Source organism: Triticum dicoccoides, chromosome 2B (assembly GCF_002162155.2).
Source record: "Triticum dicoccoides isolate Atlit2015 ecotype Zavitan chromosome 2B, WEW_v2.0, whole genome shotgun sequence".
NCBI lineage: Eukaryota > Viridiplantae > Streptophyta > Magnoliopsida > Poales > Poaceae > Triticum > Triticum dicoccoides.
Window position 1 is genome coordinate 477633996 of NC_041383.1, and position 23620 is coordinate 477657615.

Below are 23620 nucleotides of genomic sequence, written 5' to 3' on the forward strand. Positions count from 1 at the left end.
TTTCCTGATTTAATTAAATCCAGAAATATATATATTGCGCCAGCATGACGTCAGCATGACGTCAGCGGTCAACTGCGGCTGGCTGGGGTCAAACCTGACGTGTAGGGTCCACACGTCAGTGACAGGGGGGTTTAACAGGGTTAGTTTAATTCTAATTAAGAATTAGTGGCGTTGGGGCCCACTGGTCAGTGTCGGGGGGGGGGTTAATTAAGCGGTGATTAGCACTAAGCTAATCACCTGACGGGTCGGGCCCACATGGCAGGGCTCAGGCGACGGGGCTCGCCGCCGGCGACCTCTGGACGCGGCGGAGTCCGCGCCACAGGCCACGGGGACGGCGTCTGAGAGCACCGGGGCGTAGCCCGGGCTCGTCCGCATCCAGGGGAGCAGACGGGAAGCCGCGGGGATGCCAGAGCTCGCCGGAGCGAAGCTCGGGGCGGCGGCCGGAGTTCGGCTTCGAGCGGAAATGGGCTGCGGGGCGCGGGGAGGCCACCTGAGGGGCTCGGCGGCACCCTCGTGGCACTGGGAGCGCGAAGGGATGCTCGGTTTGGGCGGAGGCGGGCCGAGACGGCGACGGCGACATGGACGGCGGCGAGAGGCTTCGGCCGTGGTGGGGAGCGGCGCTACGGCACGGGAACGAGGGGGAGAAGAGAGGGGAAACAGGGGGATGCTCACGGTGATCACGCAGAGCAGCACAGCGGGGTCGGGGAAGACCTGGTGACGGCGAATCGACGGCGGCGGACGGCGGAGCCCGAGGAGGAAGACGATGGCGATGGCGGCGATGGAGGCCGTCCGGAGGCGCGTGGCTCGACAAGGAGGTAGCCGGCGACGTGGCGGAGCTCGTGGACTGCTCAGATGCTCTCGAGGGGCGCGGTGGCTACGTCTACGGCGAGCGGTGGCTTTGGTGGTGTTCGGCCGTGAGAGAGAGAGAAACAGAGGAGAGGACGAGGGCGAGGGGGAGTGCGAGGGGGTCGGGGTGGCTGCGTGGCGTCGTCCGGGGCATCGAGGGCGACGAGAAGGGCGCCAGGCAAGCAGGGAGGGCGGTGGCGTGGCGCGGTGGCGCGTGCGCGCGCCGGGCACACTCCCCTCCCTCTGTCGAGGACGAAGACGACAGAGGAGGGAGGCGGGCTGGGCCGCCTGCTGGCTGGGCCGGCCAGCTGGCTGGGCCGGACAGGGAGGAGCCCAGGTAAGCTCCTCCTTTTATTTATTTTTGTTTTTCTAATTTCTGACATTTTTTTTGATTTAAATAAAATATTAAATCATTTTATAACCTTATGCCAATTTTTGCAGGAGCTAGATATATTATTCCAGAGCTCCCCAACAGGTGGCATAATTTTTGGACATATATTAATATATATAACTAATATATTTCCAATGCAAATATTTATGCATTAATTCCAAATGCCCAAAATAAATACTTATGAGCTCTTAAAAATATTGGTTTGATTTTTATCTCTGTCCAATATTTTCAGAGAGCAACATGAGCATTTTCTTGGACCTTTTTGGAGAAATTTTTATTTGGATCATTTTCAGAAATGATTCTGAGGGTTTCACAAATCCCCATTTCAAGTTTCTGATGAAAGAGTAAACATGATGCAACACTCTAATGCATGACTAGCTAGGGTGTGACAACTCACCCCCACTCAAAAGAATCTCGTCCCGAGATTTGGGTTCCTCCGGGAAGAAGGCGGGATACTCGAGTCGAAGACGATCCTCCCTTTCCCAAGTTGCTTCATCCTCAGAATGGTGCGACCATTGTACTTTGAGAAACTTGATATTATGACGTCGAGTGGTACGCTCGGCCTGATCGAGGATACGAATGGGGTACTCTCGATATGTAAGATTATCTTGGAGATCAAGCGTTTCGTGGTTCACTCCACGGATAGGATCCGAGAAGCAACGCCTGAGTTGAGAAACGTGGAAGACATCGTGGACTCTAGAGAGGTGCGGAGGTAGTTCCAACTGGTAGGCAACTTCTCCTCGTTTGGCGAGAATGCGAAAAGGTCCAATGTAACGAGGAGCCAATTTGCCTTTGATACCGAAGCGATGGGTTCCCTTCAGAGGGGTGACCCGAAGATAAGCCTTCTCGTCAACCTCGAAAGTCATAGCCTTATGTTTTCGGTCATATTGACTCTTTTGACGAGATTGGGCTGTTTTCAACTTTTCACGAACGATACGAACTTGTTCTTCTGCTTCCTGAATCATATCTAGGCCAAAGAATTGTCTTTCCCCAGTCTCTGACCAGTTAAGGGGTGTTCGACACCGTCGTCCATAGAGAACTTCAAAAGGGGCTTTACCCAAGCTAGATTGATAGCTGTTGTTGTAAGCGAATTCGGCAAATGGAAGGCACTTCTCCCAGTCCATTCTGAATGAGATAACAGAGGCCCGAAGCATGTCTTCTAGAATCTGGTTGACGCGTTCCACTTGACCACTCGACTGAGGGTGGAAGGCGGTGCTAAAGGAGAGACGGGTCCCCATAGCATTTTGGAAGCTTTCCCAAAATCGAGAGGTGAAAAGACTTCCTCGATCCGAGTTAATTTCCAAAGGAACACCATGGAAGGACACTATTCGGGAGATGTATAAGTCTGCCAGCTGACTAGCGGTTATACTCTCACGAACAGGTAGGAAATGGGCTACTTTGGAGAGACGATCGACAACGACGAAAATAGCATTATTCCCTCTCTTGGTCCTGGGAAAACCGGTAATGAAATCCATACCAATTTTATCCCATTTCCATTCAGGAATAGCTAAGGGTTGAAGGGTGCCAGCAGGCCGTTGGTGCTCTGCTTTTACACGACGACAGACGTCGCAATTTGCAATATACTGAGCAATCTCTCTCTTCATCCTAGTCCACCAGAACCTCTGGCGTAGGTCCTGATACATCTTAGTACTACCGGGATGAATGGTGAGAGGAGATTCATGAGCCTCCTTAAGGATCAACTGCCGTAGATGCTGGTTCTTGGGAACCACTAGACGGTCCTCAAAGTACACAACACCATGATCATTTGTGGAGAAACAACTAGCACCTCCGCTAGCAATGTTCTCTTTGATTTTAGATATTCCCTTATCTCGCTTTTGGGCAGCGATGATTTGATCCGTAAGAGTAGGTTTTGCTACCAAGGTGGAAAGAAAACCTTGAGGTACAATGTGAAGGTTAAGCTTCCGAAATTCCTCATGGAGAAGCGGTTGACTTTGTTGTAACATCAGGTTGTTACAATAAGATTTACGACTTAGCGCATCAGCCATGACGTTGGCTTTCCCTGGGGAGTAGGTTATTCCTAAGTCGAAGTCTGTGATCAACTCAACCCAACGTCTTTGCCTGAGATTCAAATCCGGTTGGGTGAAAATGTACTTCAGACTTTGGTGATCAGTGAATATTTCGCAACGATTACCGAGGAGGTAATGTCGCCAGGTCTTAAGTGCATAGACTACGGCTGCAAGCTCTAGATCATGAGTAGGATAATTCTCCTCATGTGGGTGCAATTGCCGTGAAGCGTAGGCAATTACGTGTCGATCTTGCATGAGAATGCAACCTAGTCCTTGTCGCGAGGCGTCGCAGTAGATAACAAAGTCCTTGGAGAAGTCTGGCGGTACCAGTACGGGAGCAGAAGTCAGGCGTCTTTTCAGTTCCTGAAAGTTGTGCTCACATTGTGGAGTCCATTCGAACTTCTTATCTTTCTTGAGGAGTTCGGTTAGAGGTTTGGCAACTTTGGAGAAGTTCTCGACAAAGCGACGACAATAGCTCGCTAAGCCCAGAAAACTCCGAACTTGCTTGACCGATTCAGGTGGAGTCCAATTAAGGACGGCTTGAACTCGCTCAGGGTTAACAGCAATACCTTTACCAGATATTACATGACCCAGATAGGTCACTTCTGGCAACCAGAATTCACATTTAGAAAATTTGGCATAAAGGCGATGCTCTCGAAGTTTCTGCAACACTAGCCTTAGATGTTCGGCATGTTCTTCCTCATTCTTGGAGTAGATGAGTATATCATCGAGGTAAACCACGACGAATTTATCCAAATACTCCATGAAGATTGAGTTCATTAACCGAGAAAAGGTGGCTGGAGCGTTGGTTAAACCGAAGGACATGACGGTGTACTCGTATTGGCCATAACGAGTAACAAAGGCCGTTTTAGGAATGTCCCCGTTTCTGATTTTGATTTGATGGTAGCCCAACCTCAAATCCATCTTGGAGAAGACTGAGGATCCAGCGAGCTGATCATACAGGTCGTTGATCCTGGGAAGCGGATATTTGTTCTTGATTGTGACCAAATTGACAGGTCGGTAATCTACAACCATCCGGTCCGTACCATCCTTCTTCTTGACGAATAGGACGGGGCAAGCCCACGGAGATGAGCTAGGTCAGATGAAACCCTTTTTTAAGGACTCATCGAGTTGTTTCTTAAGCTCGGCTAGTTCTAGTGGTGCCATCTTATAAGGTCTCCTAGCAATCGGAACGGTTCCTGGGATGAGGTCTATTACGAACTCAACATCCCTGTCAGGTGGAACACCTGGCAATTCCTCTGGGAAGACATCCGGGAAGTCACGGACTACCGGCACGTCCTCAAGGTCTGGCAAAGGGCTGGCGTTAAGAGAATATAATTGTCGCTTGGCTATTCGGGTCAAGACATTGACTATCTTCCCCGAAGGATGGGTGAGCTGAACAGTCCTAGAGAAGCAATCAATTTGGGCATGATGAGCTGACATCCAGTCCATACCCAGAATGATATTAATATCTGAAGATTTAAGGGCTATCAAAGACGCGAGGAAAACAAGTCTGTCGACTTGGATTTCATTTCCATGGCTTACTCTTGAAGTTTGCCATTTGGATCCCGGAGTTTGAATTACCATAGAGGTTGGCATATCACCGAATGCGACGTTATGCAAACGAGCATAATTTTCGGATATAAAAGAATGAGAGGCTCCTGTATCGAAAAGAACAGATGTCGGGTGGCAATTAACAAGAAGCGTACCGAGAACGACGTTGGGATCCTCTTGAGCTTCTTCGGCAGAGATACAGTTGACATGGCCACGTGAAGCGGTGACCGGCTTGGCGTGGAATACTTTTCCTGTCGGCTTGCCACGGCCAACAGCTTTAGCAGACTGGTTGGGGTTGGTCTGGGGACACTCACGCATATAGTGACCAGATTCCCCACAATTGAAACAAGTCACGGAACTGGTACGTGGAGGAGCATTATTGGTTGGACCCCCATAGGGCTTGGCTGGAACAGACTGTTGAACAGGGCGAGGCACCTGGAAAGATGGCCTCGGTGTGAACCTGGGTGGCAGGGCGGTGTTGGGCACCCACACGCGGCGCTTCTGAGGACCAGCACCGGACGAGGAACCCATGTCACGGCCATGCTTGCGTGTTGCTCATAGTCAGTCTGACCAGTTTCAGCACTGATGGCTTTGTTGACAAGTTTCTGAAAAGATGTGCACTCATGCAGACGGAGGTCACGGCGAAGCTCAGGACTAAGGCCCTTACGGAACCTTGCTTGCTTCTTGGCATCAGTAGACACTTCCTCAGTTGCATATCGTGCGAGATTACCAAACTCCCTGCTGTAAGCATCCACAGAAAGTCGGCCTTGGGTGAAACTGCAAAATTCCTCACGTTTACGGTCCATGAGACCCTCCGAAATGTGATGTTCACGGAAAGCCTCACTGAATTCAGCCCAAGTAGTGACATGGCCCGCTGGGCGCATAGCTCCATAATTCTCCCACCATAGACTGGCGGGGCCTTCAAGATGATATGCAGCAAAGGTGACCTTGTCAGCCTCCGCTACCAGCGCGGAACGCAGTTTGTGAGAGATACTGCGAAGCCAGTCATCAGCGTCGAGAGGCTCGACGGAGTGATGGAACGTGGGTGGATGTAATTTGATAAAATCACTGAGTGACACCACGTTAGTCCTATGATGGTGTGCTGTGTTCTGTTCAATACGCTCCAACAAACGGTTGGTCTCCCGCTTGTTTCTCTCAGCTTCCATCATAACCTCGGCTAGGGAAGGAGGATGAGGCAGATTTGCATCCCTGACTTCACTGCCTTCGGCCTGCTCTTGAGGAGCAGGGTTAGTGCGTGTGTTGACCATCCTAGGTAAACAAGACAATGATTTAGTCAGGATGATAAAATTCCGACATAGGATATAAAATGTAAGGAATAACTCGAAATGCAAGATGATCATCCGTATGACATGGTAAATACAGAAACTGCTTCTTTATTCCATCGTCATACACACCATACAGGGTTTAGTACAAGACCAAACAAAGTACTATTACGGTGAAAAGAGGATTACATCTCATCGGAGGCATTCCAAGCTCCTATACATTATTCTTCTACTCCTCCGGAAAGAGTACAAACTAGGTCATATCCCACGAGTCACGCGGGACGATAGATGACACAGCTAGTGCGAACTAGTGATACTACCACTAACTCAGACCGATCCGTAGTAGTCCTCGTAGAAGTCACCTCCATAGCCTGGAAGCTCAACATGATCATCCGGAAACAGACGATCTCGCGGAGCTTGTGGACCATAGGGGCTAGGATGAGGTCTTGGACCAACAGACGGTGGCCTGCGGGGACCACGAGGTGGGGTGATGCCTCCTACATCACGCCAACCCATCACGTCTGGCAGAGCAGATCTCACAGGATAGAGATCGCGCATATCCGAATATCCAGCTTGCACCGCCGGTGCGAACCGAGTCAAGGTGGCCCAATGGTCAGCACGGGTATTGAAGAGCTCTAACCTCAAGGCCCGATTTTCACGGTCCTTATCCTCGAGCATCTCAGCAGTGGTGCGAGTCCGTGAATCCTCCTGGGTGGGGTCAGCATAGATAGCCTGGAGATACCCTTGTGCTCCCGGAAGTGATCCTGGCATATACCGGAAATCAGAGTCCCGAAATAGTCCAGATCTGACTCGCATGATGGTCATCATAGAGTAGGCGGCGTCCTGCACAGCCATCTCAATAGTAACCCCGAGTCCGTAGGAGCAGTGAAGGGGCTCGGTGGATCCAGGATAAGATGGAAATATCCTGACAGTGTAGAGATACTGGCTTTGATTAAAGTCCCGAAATTGCTCTTCGACCGTGTACTCAGGATACCAGCGGTATCCAGCCTCAGTCATTACCCTGACCAACTTGGCAGTATGGCCGGGTACATCTAGGCATCGAGTCAGGCGAACCACTTGATTGAGGTCGCGAGTGGCCATCTGAAAGCATAATCATAATGCAAAGGCATTAGAATTTCTAGCAAAATTTCGGCAGCATAACAGCTGTAAATGCTCAAGAAGGATTTTGAGACATTTGACAAAGAATTTCATACACACCCAACATCATCATATCAAGTTCTAAGTCCATCCTAGCAACATAATGTGGTAATAGGATTGAACTAGGCTTGTATCCATCAAACTTATAAGGTACTACTAATTAGTAACACGTGAACCTAATAGAGAGAATAGATCCTAATTCCTTAACCCCCGGTGGAAGAATAGACTGACTCAGATCAGAATGTCATAAGATAAAGGAGTAAAAAGAGCCTTACGTTCCAACCCACAAACAATTCCCCTACATATAACTAAAGAATTTCTAGACTCAACATCGACCAGTTTGGCTTGGAGAACCTACAGGCAGTCCGGCTCTGATGCCAACGCTGTCAGGACCCCGACTCGATGTCACATCGATCTAGCCGGTAACACCTCATATCACTTTGCGGCCTCACGCACGGTATCCCCACGGGTGTCGCCTTACCTTTGCCCGGGACCGTTTGCGCCTTTTGGCTCACGTATATGATAGTGTCGCTAGCATCCATATGATAAGGAGCCCGGGCTGACATGACTAGTTGTAAACCCAAAGTGGCACAGACTTACAGGGACAGGCATCCATGACCCAGCTTCGAACGTGTCGGTCATCAGCGAATGGGTCCGGGCTGTAGCACTGGGCTAGCAGGACTCCGGTAAACCGGGCTGTAGCGGGCTAACAGGACTCCGGTACTCAAAGCGTGACATTTCCCCGAAGGGACAGACACAGGAACGAAGAAGGACACATGCCGGCCAGCCTAAGTGTTCCAGAGCAGTAGCAAGCTACCATGGCTCAGCGGTAACACTAGGAGACATTTCCCGGTAAGAGAGGCTACTAAAGATAAACAACTAGATAGTCAGATCCCACACATACCAAGCATTTCAATCATACACACAATATGCTCGATATGTGCAAATACAACGAAGCATCACAACATGACTCTATGACACAAGTACTTTATTTAAGGCTCAGGGAGCCATACATAACATACACAAAGGTACGGGTCTCACGACCCAACATACAAGTCATACAGTCATACAAGCTAGCAGCGGAAGTAACTTGTCTGAGTACAGACAACTAGTAAAATAAAAGAGGCTTGGAAAGCCTAGCTATACTACGTGGTCCATCACAAGCTCAGGGTCACCACCTGGGTCTTTAGCCTACTCGTTGATGTCAACGTCTACATAGAACCCATCAGAAGGGGTTGCAGCGTCTTCTGTAAAAATGTAGATTATAGCAACATGAGTACAAAGGTACTCAGCAAGACTTACATCAGATCCTACATACATGCATAGTATCAAGAGGGGTTGGTGGAGTTATTGCAGCAAGCCAGCTTTGACTCTTGGCTAGACTATCCTACGATACTCCAACTTGAAATGGTTTTGCGCACACGAGTCCACTACTCACCACTTCAATACACTACCGAGGATCCACCTCCGTCTTCCTACGGAAGAGCCATCCTCGGCACTCACACTTATCTTGAGGCTTTTAACAGTTTCCATTTACTTGTCTATGAACTGTATAGGCAACCAAGTAGTCCTTTACCGCGGACGCGGCTATTCGAATAGATCATGTTAACCCTGCAGGGGTGTACTTCTTCATACACGCTCTCACCACTTATCGTCGCTTACACGACATGTACTCGGCAACCTTCAAGCGGAAGCCCAACGTGGGTGTCGGCCACGACCTACCTAATCACCTAAGCCTCCAGTAGGCTACAAACACCAGAAACTACTTGCAACTCCTGGACGGAGAACTAGGGTGAATAAGAAGCCGAGAGGGTCCATTGGTTTCGGGCCCAATGCATGGTAGTAGCTGATTCTTAAATCACACATACAGATCTCAGTGCTTAAGGTCGGCTTCAATGAAACAACCCACCATGTACTCCTACATGGCCTCTCATCGATACCTTTACCAAATCGTGTTCACCACACCACTCTCATTACCGACATAAACATTTCACTCTAGCCCATCACCCAGATGAACCAGACCTAACACGACTCTAAGCATAGCAGGCATAGCAAGGTAGGAACAACACATACATATGGCTCAAACAACTCCTACACATGCTAGTGGGTTTCATCTAGTTACTGTGGCAATGACAGGTCATGCAGAGGAAATGGGTTCAACTACCGTAGCACACAGCAGTTTGAAACGCGTTGTCTTAATGCAGTAAAAGAGAGCAGGAGCGAGAACATGGGATTGTATCGATATGATCAAATGGTTGGTTGCTTGCCTGATGGTTCGATGCACTGATACGGTTCTTCGTTAGGGTAATCACGGTACTCCTCGGAGGCAGAACCTGTCGCAAAGGACACCGATACACAACCATCACCAAACAATGTGCAACAATATGGTGCATGCATGAAACATGGCAATATGAGTGTGTTGGGCTAATGCAACTAAAACCAGAAGGGTTTGAACCAATTTGAATCAAAGATTCAAATTTCAAACTCAAGCATGGCCTTTTAAAGTGCTTTTCCTTGTTCTGCTTTAAACATCAATTTAACTTGTTTGATCATGCATGAAAATAGTACAGATGGATGGATTGGATTTTTCTGATCATTTTTCATATATAATTTGTCTGATTTGGAGTTACAGAATAAAAGTTATGAATTTTTGAAGTTTAAATAATATTCTGGAATTTCCTGATTTAATTAAATCCAGAAATATATATATTGCGCCAGCATGACGTCAGCATGACGTCAGCGGTCAACTGCGGCTGGCTGGGGTCAAACCTGACGTGTGGGGTCCACACGTCAGTGACAGGGGGGTTTAACAGGGTTAGTTTAATTCTAATTAAGAATTAGTGGCGCTGGGGCCCACTGGTCAGTGTCAGGGGGGGTTAATTAAGCGGTGATTAGCACTAAGCTAATCACCTGACGGGTCGGGCCCACATGGCAGGGCTCAGGCGACGGGGCTCGCCGCCGGCGACCTATGGACGCGGCGGAGTCCGCGCCACAGGCCACGGGGACGGCGTCTGAGAGCACCGGGGCGTAGCCCGGGCTCGTCCGCATCCAGGGGAGCAGACGGGAAGCCGCGGGGATGCCGGAGCTCGCCGGAGCGAAGCTCGGGGCGGCGGCCGGAGTTCGGCTTCGAGCGGAAATGGGCTGCGGGGCGCGGGGAGGCCACCTGAGGGGCTCGGCGGCACCCTCGTGGCACTGGGAGCGCGAAGGGATGCTCGGTTTGGGCGGAGGCGGGCCGAGACGGCGACGGCGACATGGACGGCGGCGAGAGGCTTCGGCCGTGGTGGGGACCGGCGCTACGGCACGGGAACGAGGGGGAGAAGAGAGGGGAAACAGGGGGATGCTCACGGCGATCACGCAGAGCAGCACAGCGGGGTCGGGGAAGACCTGGTGACGGCGAATCGACGGCGGCGGACGGCAGAGCCCGAGGAGGAAGACGATGGCGATGGCGGCGACGGAGGCCGTCCAGAGGCGCGTGGCTCGACGAGGAGGTAGCCGACGACGTGGCGGAGCTCATGGACTGCTCAGGTGCTCTCGAGGGGCGCGGTGGCTACGTCTACGGCGAGCGGTGGCGTCGGTGGTGTTCGGCCGTGAGAGAGAGAGAAACAGAGGAGAGGACGAGGGCGAGGGGGAGTGCGAGGGGGTCGGGGTGGCTGCGTGGCGTCGTCCAGGGCATCGAGGGCGACGAGAAGGGCGCCAGGCAGGCAGGGAGGGAGGTGGCGTGGCGCGGTGGCGCGCGCGCGCCGGGCACACTCCCCTCCCTCTGTCGAGGACGAAGACGACAGAGGAGGGAGGCGGGCTGGGCCGCCTGCTGGCTGGGCCGGACAGGGAGGAGCCCAGGTAAGCTCCTCCTTTTATTTATTTTTGTTTTTCTAATTTCTGACATTTGTTTTGATTTAAATAAAATATTAAATCATTTTATAACCTTATGCCAATTTTTGCAGGAGCTAGATATATTATTCCAGAGCTCCCCAACAGGTGGCATAATTTTTGGACATATATTAATATATATAACTAATATATTTCCAATGCAAATATTTATGCATTAATTCCAAATGCCCAAAATAAATACTTATGAGCTCTTAAAAATATTGGTTTGATTTTTATCTCTGTCCAATATTTTCAGAGAGCAACATGAGCATTTTCTTGGACCTTTTTGGGGAAATTTTTATTTGGATCATTTTCAGAAATGATTCTGAGGGTTTCACAAATCCCCATTTCAAGTTTCTGATGAAAGAGTAAACATGATGCAACACTCTAATGCATGACTAGCTAGGGTGTGACACTCCGACCCATGAAACCTACCGGCCCGACGCCCAAAGGTCTATACCGGGGTAGGTTTGTAGCTTCATCTAGACGCCACGCAACCGCCTCCGAAAAACATTCATACACAATGGTCGCCTAAGCACACATGCACGCGGCTGAAATCGCTCCCGCCCACTATTTGGGACACCCGGGATTACCATCCTACCCCCGACCCGCAGTAGGTCCGAAATTTAAGAGGGGGGCAAAGTTTGTACTTTCCCCAAATTTCAAACAAGCGCGTCCCATCTTCTGTTCAAAAAAGCCAAAAACAAGCGCGTCCCAGACCGAAACATGGTTCCCCCCACCCGTCTGATTCCCCATTCGTACTCCGTGGGCGCCAAAACTACCTCTCCACCAGCCGCGAAACCTCGGCGTCCTCCGTCCGCCACCCCATCCCACCCATCAACCACCGCCCTCCTCCATCACGTCAGAGCCGATACCCCGACGTCGGCGTCCGCCGCAACCTCAACCGCAACGCCCTCCACAGCTAGTAGTTGAAGCCGAGGCCGAGCAGTCCGTACCTGAGCCAGTTCAACCACGCCGTCCTGCGCCTCACCGCTGCCGCTCCAACTTCACCACCGTCCACCGCACCAGAGTTGTTCCTGCTATGCCGTCCTTCGCCGCCTCAGATCTGCTTCCCCTCCCTCGATATACAGCCATGGCAACACAGTCAACAATTTGGCCATGGGTTTGTCCAAGGAACAATGGCTCTCCAAAACATCGGTTCCCCCGGGAAAAACAAGAAGATCGCTGCGACATATCGACACCACACTGGCAACCGATACGGGTACTCCTCTTCCCTTATTCGTGCAAATCTTACGTGTCTGCTTGCACGGTATTCATCCCACATAAGACACTAGTTGACCGCTTCTTCTTCATACTAGATGTTCCTAGTAACTCGTGATGCACACGGTTTCTCCTCATATATTATTTCACCTTAGCTAGAGGTCCGTCGCCCCCCTAAATTTCAATTTCTGGCCATTTGATTCCTAATTAACGGAAGCATTGCCCGGTGTAACAGGCGCTAGTATGCCTATTACACCGGGGAAGCAGCACCTTGGTGTTTATCTTAGGGGCGTGTGCGGCCTAGATCTACTAGCGCCCAATCTTGAGACAGGAGGTCGGACGGGATTAAAGGGATGGCCTGGGGGCGCTGCCAAGCACGGCGGTGGTGTGAGATCGAGGGGAGGGCAGGGCGGCGGAGGCAGGGGTCTGGGCCGGTGGTCACTGGCGGTTCGAGAAATATCATCAACAATGACTGGTGGGAGGTAGATGAAGGCCATCTGCCCGTTCCTTATAGATTGGACGGTTCATTAAAAAATCGACTGACCTATTTATTTTTAGTCGACTGTTATCTTAGATATGACCACATGTGGTGGTGTGCTGGAGGAGTACCTGCATTTCCTGTGCTCATATATTACAAAATCATACAGAGTAGAATCTAATTTTGTTTGCCATGCAATGTTGTAGAGCTATCATATGTCTCCTGTCATTTATTTTTCAGCCACCTGCTATCTGCTACTTTTACAGTGCACTAGTTCTGCACACACTTCACCCATACTCTCACTATTGTGTTTTTATGCAAGGGTATTTCAAAGTCTGCCGAAAGAGAAGCAGCAAAGAAAAGAGAGAAGTCACGCCAGCTTTCTTCGCGGGTATGCATGACACGTTACAGTGCTATAAAGTTTGCAGTGTCAGCAGATGGAGACGGTAAACATAGCTCTGGAGCTGATGACCTCGCTCGCAATGAACCACCATCCCAGGTGCTTGCTTTAACTTCACGGTGTCATATGTGGTTTCATGTTCCATATGGTGTCTAGCTTGTATTCGAAAGGCCGAAGTCGGTCTGATAAGGAAAGATATTTTTTTACATGAACCACCATCCCGTGAGACAAATAGCTAGTCAGGGCACTGGCCGACCCAGTGACAAGCCCAGCAAAGATAGGCACCACCTGGAAGCCAACTAAAAAGTTGTGATGGTGGCGAAGTAGCCCGCTTCCCACCAGGCTCTCAGGTCCTAGATGATCATGCTCACCACTCCAGCCGGATGTCTAGCTTGTATTGCTTCCAAATTGGTTAAATTGCATCTACTTAGCTTACACATTATACCTTTGAATATGACATGCCTTTCTGTTTTTGGTACATACTAGTACATCTGTGTATTAACCATGTTCTTACATCAAACTAATGTTCTTGTGTATCCCTCATCAATCACTTATGACGAGGCAGGCAGGCAAGGGGACTACTCCTCATTTAAAGAATGCAGCGTCAGCCTCCCGACATGATTCTCAAGAAACAGAAATGCTAGATGAAGATAGTGAACGTAGCTCTGTAGTTGATTACAGCATTTCCCCTACACTAGCATCACAGGTGCTTGCTCTAACTTGGCAGCGTGATATGTGGTTGCATGTTGCATATGGTGTCTAGATTGTAATTCTTCCAATCTGGTTAAACTGCATGTGCTAGTCTGCTTAGCTTATACATTATACCTGTTAATGTGACATGCCTTCCTGTATTTAGTACATAGTACATCTGTCTATTAAGCATGTCCTTACATAAAACTATTGTTTTTTTGTATCTCGCATCAATCAATATGATGAGACACCTTTAGTATATGCAGTGCGATATTAGTTGCATCTTTCATATGATTTATAGCATGCGCTACTTCTAATTTGTTGAAATTCCATTTATGATGGGACGCTTTTAACTTGGCAGAGTCATATTGGTTGCATCTTTCATGTGGTGTCTAGCTTGCATTGCTTCTTATTTGCTGGAATGGTTTTCCGCTTAGTTTACACAAACAGTTGTGAACATGCCATGTCGTCCTGTTTTTCGTACATATTCCATCTTGGTATCATGTGTTTGCCTTACATCAAAGTAGTGATTGTCAGTATCATGCATGAATGAGTTCTGAAGAGAGAATTTTATTGCTTTTTCTTGTCGGTTTTACTTGACAATTCAAAATCAATAAAGCGGAAGGAAGTTAGCAAGGCAGCGGATAAAGGTGCTCCTTCCAAATGGAGGGCCTCTATAGTTTCTACTCCTCCACACCCCCAAGATGATTTCCAAGACAACACATGCATAGACACTCAACAAAGTTGTGTTTATGATGAGCACGTCTCCCCTAGTGCAGCATCACCGGTGCTCCCTCTAACTTGGCACTGTTATATGTGGTTGCATGTTATGTGTGATGTATAGCTTGTATTGCTTCTAATTTTGTTGAATTCCATCTGCTTACTTTACACATTATACTTGAATAAGACACGTGTTCCTGTTTCTAGAACATACAATATCTGTCTATCACACCATGTTCTTACATCAAATTACTACTATTGTGTAACCTGCAACAATCACTTATCATACGACACATTTGACTTCGGAGTGTGATATAGGTTACATCTCACATTCTTTTCTAGCTTGTACTACTAATTTGTTGAAATGGCACTTATGACGAGACAGTTTTAACTTGGTAGAGTGATATTCGTTGCATCTTTCATATGGTGTCTAGCTTTCATTGCTTCTAATTTGTTGAAATGCCTTCTCCTTAGTTTACACATCATAAGCTGTGAATATGCAATGTTGTGAATATGAAATGGCACTAATGACGAGAGACCTCTAACATGGTAGTGTGATGTTGTTTGCATCTTGCATATGATTTATTTCTTGTACTGCTTCACATTTGTTTAAACGCTATTTATGATGAGACATTGTTAACTTGGCAGAGGATATTTATAGCATCTTTCATATGGTGTCTACCTTCCATTCCATTGCTTCTAATTTGGTGAAATGTCTTCTTCTTAGTTTACACATCATAGTTCTGGTTATCTCTTCCGTCCTGTTTTTTATACATATTACATCCTCCTATCATGTGGTTGTCTAACATCAAAGTTTAGTTCGTCTGCATCACGCATCAATTTGTTCTGAAGAACTAAATTGTTATTCATTTTTCTTGTTGGCTTGACTTAACATGGCACAGAGAAAGAGGAAGAAACACAGAATGGCAGGGAATGAGAAGCGGATGAATCCTGCAGATTCTGCTGGTACTGATGGTGCAATAGAAGGTCAAAGTCCAGCAGAAAATTCTACAAACACGCAATCCCATGCTACACGAGCTGCAAAAAAAGCCAAACAGAAACAAATAGCTGCCACCAAACAAGCAGAGACAACCCTAGTTCTTGCAACACCTACCACATCACTACTAGCTGCACGACTTACTCGTGCGTCAACTGAGCTAGCAGCACGTTCCCAAGCTCCCTTGCCACCTGACACTACTTCCCAAGCACTCTTGACACAAGACGAGTTGGCAATATCAGATGAACCTTGTGAGCTTCAAAAGCAAGAAGGTAGTTGCTGGAGTCAAGTTACAGTTGCATGCTTTTTTATATGTAGTCTCACAGTTTGATGTACACTAACACTTCCTATGTTCGTTGTTGGACTAGAACCTAGGCGCAAGAGGAAACAAACATCAGGGATATTGCTCGATAGGTTAACTAAATCTAGAGGAGGAAGAATGGAGATCCGTTTTGAGGCAGGTTTAAAAAGGCCACGTGATGCTACAGAGTCAGCCAAGTTAGTATCAGAGGCAGCAGTTGCCGTTAGGTGTCATGTACGTATCCTCCCAACATGGATTCAGTACAGGAATGACAAAGGCGAAACCCAGTTCAACACCTTCCTCGACCATTTATCTGTAAGTATGGTTATGTATGGAAACTAGTAATATCATCTTGCTCTGTCCCATACTTTCTAGGTTGCTGATAATGAGACTCCCATAATTTTCAACAGATGAGGTTCAACTTGGATAGCCAAGATGATGCAACCAGACAAGCTTGCACCCATGTTTTCAAGTCTGCTCTGCGATAGTATCGATATAACTTGACGAAAACTCACTTTGAAGGCAAGGCTAACAGTGAACCTTCCCAAACATCTCCAGTGGAAAATATATCGGATGAAGACTGGAGGGGCCATGTTAAACACTGGTCTGATCCGAAGTATCAGGTACATTATATATATATGTGATCAGAGACATGTTGGAGTCCTATTTACGCATGTGCCACACAAATCTATCTTCTTGTAGGTGAACTGTTCAAAGAACAAGGCCAACCGTATGAAATTGAAATTCCAACAGACGACAGGATCTCGTAGCTATATTGCACACTGTGAGGCTCTTGTAATTAGCTGTTGTTTCACTCTTTTCGCTGTACCATATTATCAGATCTATATTGACTTGTTCGAAATGCAGAGGAAAGCCCGCAAGGACCAAAAAGTACCTGAACCAAATGCTGTGGAAATCTTCAAGGACTGTCACACCAGCAAGAAGAAGGGCATGACCACAGCAGTCAAAGCCGCTATTGTAAGTCCTTAATCCTCATGCCTTTTAACTACTACTTACTCTGACTTGTGCCTTGAACTGCATGGTTTGCAGCCAATGTCTATTACTCTTTTCAATTTTATACACAATTGTCTTAGCGTATCATTGCACCTTACAAGGTTTAAAACAGAGGAGTGATGTTCCTTTGATCTTGACCCGTAATCTAGTTCTGTGCTGGACTTGCCCACACAATGTTACAATTGCCTGTTTGTCTGTTCTTAGTTGTTTTGTGATATGAATGATGTCATACTATGCTTACCGTATTATAAACTTCGTCTCTTTATCCTTAGCCCTCAATACAATTTGAAGAAATAGACAATACATTAGCAAGGTACATGGTCATATGTTTGGAACCTGGTTTTATTATGTACTTTGCAATAAAATACAACTAATATTTTACATGGGTTCACCAGAATAAGTTCTGTATATAGACCAAAGCTATTTTGTTTGGTTTTGCTGCCTCCTTAATATCTTCTGTTCTGGTACTACTAATGTAAAACCTCAACTTTTCAGCGAGCTATGGAAAAATTGGTGGACCCGCCACCTTCTGAAGGTGGCGAGGCAACTATAACCGCAATGTCAGCTCTTGCTGCAGTGGGTCAGTACCTGTCCACTAACAGTGCCAAAAGCACGTTCCTGTGTAATACTGGGTTGGTTGTTAAGGCAATATCATCCAAACTGCCTCATGATCAAGATATGCAAGCTCAAAGCAATGTTGTATCTGCGCTCCAGACACAAGTCCATTCCCTAACAGAGACCCTTTGTGAAACAAGGAGAGACATTGTTCGATGTCGTCAAGATATGCATGGTTTTGAAACCAGACTATCAGACATTTGCTATGTTGTTCAGGAGCCTAGGGGAAATGAAGGTGAGGGTTATGGTGCTCCATCGGACAATACAGCATGAAAACGTAACAGTCAGGTCAAATGAACTGAGCTTCTGAACTTCTGGTAGTGCATTTATCTGCTAGACTGTTAAGTTTTATGCCAACCTTCCTTTTGTTATATAGTTGTAATTTGTTTTGGTGCGATACAAAATTTATTCTTAACGTGCAGCCACCGGCTGAAGAAAACAGCAAGCCATTTTTGTATAGTGTAGGGTGTTCCCTATATTTGCACTGGTGGCGATCTTTGATGCCGAGTGGATGTAATCTATGCAATCGCCTTAATAGCCTAGCATTAGTTTCGGCCTTATTTATTTCCTAGTCTTCTTTTTCCCTGGTTTGCTAGTGGTCGCAACTACCATGGGCCATATACAGGCCATAGGATCCATGGGTCTCCTACTAGTCATCGATAAATGGGCCTCCAACAGGGCCGTAGAATCGGTCGGCCTCGGGCCGTCGGATAAATGGGTCTACATGGGCCGTAAACGGGCATAATTGGTATCGGCCCAGCACGATAACGGGCCGTTAACAGGCCGTAGGACAGCAAAGGCTTAATTTTGTCACAGGCATAACGGGTCGTTAATGGGCCACAATATAGGACGGGCTGGAAACGGCGCAACGGGTTAACAGGCCAGAAATGGGCCGACTCTTGCCATGGGCCGAATTTGGCCCATTAGGGTAATAGGCCAGTAATGGGCCGACTCTTGCCATGGGCCGAATTTGGCCCATTAGGGGAACAAGCCAGAAACGGACTGACTCTTGCCATGGGCCAAATTTGTCCCATTAAGGTAATAGGCCAGTAACGGGCCGACTCTTGCCATGGGCCGAATTTGGCCCATTAGGGGAATACGCCAGTAACGGGCCGGTAGTAATCGAGGGCCGAAAAGGAGCCCAAGAACGTATGGGCCGTCAATAGGCCGAAAGCTAACACGAGCTGGAAACGGCCCATGTAAATCATGGGCCGTTAACGGGTACAAAGAAAATTACTGTTCATTATGGGCTAGATTCACCGTGGGCCTGTAAAAGGGCCGAAAGATACGAAGGCCTTATATGGGCCGAAAGACGTCGTGGGCCATACATGGGCCAAAAGTGAAATGGGATGGTGTTATATTCGACGGCCCACATGACGTTGTTGGGCCGATTTCCTTCAGGGCCTAACGGGTCGTGAGTTAACGGGGCGTAAAATGGGCTATTTGTGAAGAGACCGTTAACAGGCTTTTCATGGGCCAGCCCGTTAACTTTTGACCAAGTAAAACGGGCCGGCTTTCTAAGCTAAATGGGCCAGTGGTGGGCCGTGGCACGTGTCGACATATCATAGGCACCTATCTGACCCACTGACGAGCTGACACATGTTTCGTCCGGCCAATAAGAATTTTACACGTGGAAATTTCCCATTGGTCGGGGTTGTTAACGGGTTATCGGATCCAAAACCTGACCCGATAGCTTAACGGTGTTCCGTTATGATGGATGCCACGTGTCGGTCACCCTTGACGAAAGCACTTCTGTGACGCGTGATTTATCGTCATGGAAGTGGACACTTCCGTGATGATAATTTTGGTAATGTCATGGAACACTTCTACGACAGCACAGATATGACTATCTTGATTCTGTCATAAATTTGTCATGGATGTACATGCATGACAAATAAACACGACCTACTGTGACAAACACGTATCATCACGGAAGTGTATTTTTTTGTAGTGCCAATTTGACGAGTCCCTGCTGCATGCAAAAAGAGTCATGATTACCTGCGATCGTGGAGGCCGACGGTTGGCCTCCCTTGGGCTATATATGGGGAGGGGTGGAAGCCCCAGTTGTCCATGTCTTCTTGCTCCGCCTGCTTCTTCTTCTTCCTCGCTCTGATTGCTTGCAGCGTCCCATGGCGCCCGTGAAGAGGTTTTCGGCCGCGGAAAAGGGGAAGGCTCACCAGGAAGGGCTTGGCTCTCCTTCGCCCAAGCACGGCCGTGGTCGTCCCCACAAGCATCCCGCGACTCCCGTCATGGCTCCTCGTGGTCGCGGTGGTGGCCCTTCACTCGGTGGTGGTCGCCCATGTCGGGGCAGCCCGATTGGTGGAGGAAGGCGTGTCGTGGTTGCGCGGCCTCCCCGGCCGCGCCTCCATTCGGCGGAGGTGCTGCCGGAGTTTGTTGTGTGGTCGAACAACCCGGTCGGCAACTGGCTCCAGCTTCTTCGCCGGTGAACTGCCGGCCACTGGCCCTGGCGAGCTCTGGCTGCAGGCGGACGGCTACTGCAGCAGGGCCTCCTAGGTTCCGGTGGAGATCTCCATTGCCGGGAACGTGGCCCTGGCCCGCGGCTGGCAGACGTTTGCCCACGCGCGTGGCCTGGGCCGGCGGTGCACCCTCCACTTCAAGTTCAATGGCGACGCGACCCTCTACGTGAGGGTGTTTGGAGAAGATGGCCGCCATGTTGGGTGCTGCCCTGAAGACAATGACGGCGATGAGGTGCTTGGCCTTGGCGACGGCCATGACGAGGGCGAAGGCGAACCCGCTCCTGGCGGCGTCCGCAGCTCGCAGAGCTTCAGCGGCTCCTCCTCTGGTGACAGCTCCTCCAGCGGTGGCCGCGATCAGCCACCATGTCGCCGCGCCCTCTTAAGGGAGGTAGCGGGTCGTCCCATCGCCGCGCCCCGATGAAGCGCGAGGCGGAGTCTGATTGAGCTCGGGAGGATGGTGTGGATCCCTCCTCGCAAGCTGTCGCAGGGCGCGCGCCATTTTATTTTGTTTTTCTCCTTTTCCTGCATTGAGAGAGAGAAGTATGGAGCCCCGTGGGGGCGTGCAACAGACAATGATCCCTAATTATCATGCTATTTTTATCGTCCATGTGTTGTGTTATGGTGTTGCGGTTATCTGCTTGTGCGTAGGAACAACTTAGCTCGGGATGTTTGTCGTAGTTTTCGCCTTGCGAGGTACCTGCTCGAGGCCTCGTCGGGTGTCTTAAGGTCTGCAAAGATCAGTTGGGAGAATAGTTTTCGAACCTTGGTCGCGAGGGTGGCCAGCTTATGTCTGGCGCTTTGTGTCGCAATGCCCGTGGGGCATGGACCGGGAGGGGTGATCCCGCTGTGAACTTGAGCGAGGGAGCCTCATGAAAACTAGGCAAGAAAGGGCTCACGAGGGCGCCCGCGCAGCCCCCTCGCGAGGCCTGTGAGAGAGAGAGAATGAGCCAGCCAAAAGCCAAAGACAGAGAATAGGGGCAGAGGACGGCAAACAACACTAAAAGCAACTCCAATAAAGGTCCAAACAAGGGAGAACAAGCCAGCTGCGGAAAGCAAATGAAAAGCCGCGTCCAACACCTAGTCTAGTCTTCGATGTCTTCTCACCAGCGCGGAGCTAAGTGCTGCCACTGGGCGTGGGAGGGAGCCCCGGAGGCCCAAGGGCGGCTCTCCGGAGACTCCGGGGCGTGTACATCCCAAACTCATTATTACGTGAGAGTTTCACGGGCGGCGAGCTTCACACGCACTGGCCTTCTTCACAGGAACCGGGCCTTTCTTGGGGCGGCGAGCTTCATAGGCACTGGGCCTTCTTTACAGGCACTGGGCCTTTCTTCACAGGCACTAGTCCTTTCTTCGTAGGCACTGGGCCTTTCTTCAAGGGTATAACTTCCGGAGATGCTGAATGTTCCAACCGTTTGGGATAGGCACCCCCTCCTGAGTCTCCAGGCTCACGGCGCCAGGCCTGGAAACATGAACAACCTTGAGCGGGCCCTCCAACATGTGCGAGAGCTTGTGCAACCCTTCCCTGGAGAGCACCCACCTGAGCACGAGGTCACCTACCTCAAGAGTCCTGGGGCACATGTTGCGGCAATGATACCGCCGCAGCGCCTGCTGGTATCTTGCTGCTCGTAGCGCGACTTCTCGATGGCGCTCCTCCCCCGACACGAGGTCCATCCCCCGCATGGAGTCCTGCTACGCTTCATCAAATGCGAGGACCCGTGCGGAGTGACGCCTGACCTCATGAGGGAGGACCGCCTCTGCTCCATAGACGAGGAAGAACGGGGTCTCGCCAGTCGACTTGGTGGCGGTAGTGCGGATGGACAACAGCACGGACTGGAGCTCGTCGTACCATCCCCTGCCGCAGGCCTCCAGCTTCTTCTTGAAGGTCCTGGTCTTGAGGCCTTTCAGGACCTCCGCGTTGGCGCGTTCGTCCTGGCCGTTACTCCGGGGGTGTGCCACCGAAGCGTAGCATATCTGCATTTCAAGGTTAGCACAATATGTTTTGAAGAGATTGCTCATGAACTGCGAACCGTTGTTAGTGATGATGCGATTTGGGACCCCGAATCGGCTCACGAGGCCCTTGATGAACTTGAATGCAAAGCCAGCTGGGATGGTGCGGACGGCTTCCACCTCCGCCCGCTTGGTGAACTTGTCGACGGCGACATAGAGGTAGCAGTAGCCCCCAGGCGCTCGAGGAAATGGGCCCAAGATATCCAGCCCCCAGACCACGAATGGCCACGAGAGTGGGATGGTCTGCAGGCCCTGAGCTGGCTGATGGATCTGCTTGGCATGGAATTGGCAAGCTTCGCAAGCCTTCACTAGCTCGATTGCGTTGTTGAGTGTCGTAGGCCAGTAGAACACGCTGCGAAATGCCTTGCCAACAAGGGCCCATGATGACGAGTGGTTTCCACAATCTCCATCGTGTATGTCAGCCAACAACTCCTTCCCCTGTTCCCTGGAGATACAACACAGGGAAACATCGTTTGGCCGCTTCTGGTAGAGCTCTCCATCCTGGATGCAGTAGGTCGTGGCCTGCCGGGCCACACGTTCCGCGTCCTCCTCTTTAGCTGGCAGGGTCCCTTGCATCAGGTAGTCCTTGAATTCTGTAGTCCAGCATCCCTCCTGAGGCTCCAGCACCAGGAGCAAGCGTTCTCCAGAGGTTGGGCCACAGGCCGGGGCTCCTGTGGCAGGTAGTTGAGGGAGTTCTTCCCGAGGTTGCGCTGTGCTTGATAGTGACGGTGCTGCTGAGGGCTTGAAGAGCCGTTCCTCGAAGATGCCAGGCTCCTGAGGCAGCCGCCTGGATGCCCTCCTGGAGATGTCATTAGCCTCTTGGTTGGTGCCGCGGGGCACATGCTGCAACTCCAGCCCCAAAACTTCTTTTCCATCCTGCGCACCTCCGCAAGATACGCCTCCATGTGCTCGTCCTTTGGCTCATACACTTTGTTGGAGAAGTTGACGAGGATCTGTGAGTCAGCCTTGATGATGAGGCACTTCACCCCTAGTGCTGCTGTAGCTTTTAAGCCCGCTATAAGGCCCTCGTATTCTGCTATGTTGTTGGAGACCTTCTAGCCATGCTGGAAACAGAGCTGCACGGCGTAATAGAGCTTCTCCTGAGTGGGGGATATAAGCACTGCGCCAGCCCCCGCGCCATGTCGCGAGAATACTCCATCAAAGTACATGACCCAGTCGTCTGGTGCCTCGCTTCCCGGGGAAAGTGACCAATCTTCGCCTGCTTCGAGCCCTGGCGCCTCTATCCATTCTGCCACAAAATTTGCAAGTGCAGCTCCCTTGACGACCCTGGTTGTGCTGAATTCCAACTAAAATGCTTGCAGCTCAATGTTCCATTCGGCGACCCTTCCAGCAGAATTGGGGCTCCTAGGTACCCTTTCCAATGGGTAGGCCGAGATGACCTTGATGGGGTGACTTTCAAAGTAATGTCGCAACTTACGCGAGGCCACCAGCAGTGCAAGCAAGAGCTTCTGAGGCATAGGGTATCGTGCCCTAGCATCCCGCAGCACCGTGCTGATGAAGTACACCGGATGCTCAACGAGGGTGGGCGTGCTGACGAGGCATGTGCCCTCCGG